At 44.3% G+C, this 3,699-nt stretch overlaps 1 pseudogene; it reads left to right on the plus strand.

Annotated features, from left to right (window-relative positions):
- The first annotated feature begins 1,248 nt into the window (after positions 1–1,248).
- LOC147010813 (signal recognition particle RNA) lies at positions 1,249–1,389 on the plus strand (annotated as a pseudogene).
- Positions 1,390–3,699: the final 2,310 nt, after the last annotated feature.

Here is a 3,699-nt window from a genome sequence, read left to right on the forward strand (position 1 = left end):
GAGAGCAACACCTCCACCAGGACGAGGCTCAGGTCTGTCATACCGTAAGAGGGAGTAGCCAGGGAGAGATACTTGGGAGTCAGACACGTCTTGGGAGAGGAAAGTTTCTGTTAGGCAGATAATGTCTGGTTTGTCAGTGGCAACCTGTATGGAAAGATCTGAAAGGTTTGAGCGAAGGCCCTGGATATTTGAGGTCCACACTTTTAATGAAGAGGAAGGGGAGGAGGCTTTGGGTGCAGGAGGTGGAGGGGGAGGGGGAGGGTAGGACAAGGGATGAGGGGGGGCAGGTAAGGAGGGTTGCTGAAGGAGTGTGGGGTAGTGCAGAACAGCGAGGGAGGGGCCGAATGAGGAGGAGAAAAGGCTCTGTGGTGCTGGGGGAGAGGGGGGACAAGAGACAAGGAAGAAGGCAGTTGAGGATTTGAGGAGGTGGAGTGAAGAGATGGAGGTGAGAGGGCAGTGGAGGGAGGCAGGTTGGTGGATGAGAGGGAGGGCAACTTTGAGAAGGAAGAGTGAGGGGGATGAAAGGTGGGAGAAAGGTGAGGGGGAATTTTTGAGAGAGGTCAGAGGCAGGCTTGGAGGGAGAAGACTGGGATGGTTGCTTTGAGAGTGAGAGTGAGGGGTGAGGGGGGTGAGTTGGCACTGAAGTTGGAAAAAAAGAATGGTTGATGGAAAGCGAGCATCCATGGCAAACTGTGGTTTTTAAAAGTTTTAGGTCAGAGATGCGATTTAACACAATTCTTGATGGATGCAATGAAGGCGAATTCAGAGCATGGAGAGAAGAAGCGCTGTAATAGTTGGATTTTTTAGGCAAGGAATGAAGGAAAGGTCGAAATGAGAGCAGTCTGTTAAAATAGCAGAAGAGTAGTGCATTATGAAACAGTAAAGAGTACCACATGTGTGAGAGAGGAAGATGAAGCATTATAAGATCGTTTTTGTTGTTAAAAATAATGTATGAGAGAGTTCAACAGATTAGGTCATGGAAGTGTATACACACATACATACAGTGTGGAGAACAAGTATTTGATACACTGCCGATTTTGCAGGTTTTCCCACTTCCAAAGCACGTAGAGGTCTTTAATTTTATTCATAGGTACACTTCAACTGTGAAAGACAGAATCTAAAACAAAAATCCTGAAAATCACATTGTATGATTTTTAAATAATTAATTTGCATTTTATTGCTTGAAATAAGTATTTGATCACCTACCAACCAGTAAGAATTCCGGCTCTCACTGACCTGTTAGTTTTGACCGGGCGTAGTGGCGTGCGCCTGTAATCCGGCGACTCGGAGGTTTGGGTTGGAGGATCGCTTGAAGACGGGAGCTCTGCACTGGGCCGCGCTATGAGAGGGTGTAGGGCAGCCCGGAATCATGGCGAAACCCAATCCTTATCCCTGTGTCGTCAGAGGCGACCAGGGTTGCGTCAGGAAGGGCATCCGGCGTAAAACCTGTGCCAAATCAGTATGCGGATCATAACGGATGATCCGCTGTGGCGACCCCTAACGGGAGCAGCCGAAAGACGAACAACAACTGACCTGTTAGTTTTGTTTTTAAGAAGCCCTCCCATTCTCCACTCATTACCTGTATTCACTGCACCTGTTTGAACTTGTTATCTGCATAAAAGACAGCTGTCCACACTCAACCAATCAGACTCCAACCTCTCCACAATGGGCAAGACCAGAGAGCTGTCTAAGGACATCAGGGAAAAAATTGTAGACTTGCACTCGGCTGGGATGGGCTACAGGACAATAGGCAAGCAGCTTGGTGAGAAGGCAACAACTGTTGGCGCAATTATTAGAAAATGGAAGAAGTTCAAGATAACAGTCAATCTCCCTTGGTCTGGGGCTCCATGTAAGATCTCACCTCGTGGAGCCTCAATGATCATGAGAAAGGTGAGGGATCAGCCCAGAACTACACGGCACGACCTGGTCAATGACCTAAAGAGAGCTGGGACCACAGTATCAAAGAAAACCATAAGTAACACACTACGCCATCATGGATTAAAATCCTTCAGCGCACGTAAGGTCCCTCTGCTCGAGCCAGCGCATGTCCAGGCCCGTCTGAAGTTTGCCATTGACCATCTGGATGATCCAGAGGAGGAATGGGAGAAGGTCATGTGGTCTGATGATACCAAAATAGAGCTTTTTGGTTTAAACTCCACTCGCCGTGTTTGGAGGAAGAAGAAGGATGAGTACAACCCCAAGAACACCATCCCAACCGTGAAGCATGGAGGTGGAAACATCATTCTTTGGGGATGCTTTTCTGCAAAGGGGACAGGACGACTGCACCGTATTGAGGGGAGGATGGATGGGGCCATGTATCACGAGATCTTGGCCAACAACCTCCTTCGCTCAACAAGAGCATTGAAGATGGGGCATGGCTGCGTCTTCCAGCATGACAACGACCCGAAACACACAACCAGGTCAACTAAGGAGTGGCTCCGTAAGAAGCATCTCAAGGTCCTGGAGTGGCCAAGCCAGTCTCCAGACCTGAACCCAATAGAAAATCTTTGGAGGGAGCTGAAAGTCTGTGTTTCCCAGCGACAGCCCCAAAACCTGAAGGATCTGGAGAAGATCTGTATGGAGGAGTGGGCCAAAATTCCTGCTGCAGTCTGTGCAAAACTGGTTAAGAACTATAGGAAACATCTGATCTCTGTAATTGCAAACAAAGGTTTCTGTACCAAATATTAAGTTCTGTTTTTCTGATGTATCAAATACTTATTTCATGCAATAAAATGCAAATTAATTATTTAAAAATCATACAATGTGATTTTCAGGTTTTTGTTTTAGATTCCGTCTTTCACAGTTGAAGTGGACCTCTGATAAAAATTACAGACCTCTACGTGCTTTGTAAGTGGGAAAACCTGCAAAATCGGCAGTGTGTCAAATACTTGTTCTCCCCACTGTCTATATATATATATATATATATATATATATATATATATATATATATATATATATATATATATATATATATATATATATATATATATATATATATATATATATATATATATATACACAAGCCAGTAGGCGGACATGGGTAGTCGACTACCCAATAGAACCTGACGCGATGGGCCCGTTCGATGGGGAATGACCTGAGGATTAAGCACAAGAAAATTCATGATTCTAGCTTCAAGGGTTAATGCTGCAGATTGTTTTTTCGTTAAAATACCCCCACATTTAGAGGTTTTTCGGCCGTTGCTAGGCAACGGAGGGGTCCATAGCAACGGTTCTTTCTCACACATAACTAGGACATATCATGAACCTACCATACCAGTTTCATGTATATCTGACTCATAGTCTCTGAGATATACTGAACTTCGTTTTTTTTCATTGTTTTCGACCAGGGTTCATTCAAAGTCTATATTCTCCGACAGTTTTCATCGTATTCAGCTGGAAATTTTTGACAATATGTCTGAATGTACTGCCCACAGTTGCTCGTGGCCCAATTTTTGATTTTAGAAAAAATACATTTTTTATGATTTTTCAAAAATTTCAAAGTCCCGTTGCTCGGCAACGGTGGTGTCCATAGCAACGGTTCTCATTTGCACAAAACTCGGTCATGGTATGCACCTACCAAGCAAGTTTCATCGAAATCGCCATTGTAGTCACTGAAATCGCCATTTTAAATATTGATAATAAGGGTAGAACAAATCTCAAAAAAAAAAATTAAAAACATTTTTTTTTTCGACTTGATCG

This window comes from Eptatretus burgeri, chromosome 16 (assembly GCF_056783735.1).
Source record: "Eptatretus burgeri isolate ZD-2024b chromosome 16, Ebu_testis_v1, whole genome shotgun sequence".
In the NCBI taxonomy this organism is placed as follows: domain Eukaryota; kingdom Metazoa; phylum Chordata; class Myxini; order Myxiniformes; family Myxinidae; genus Eptatretus; species Eptatretus burgeri.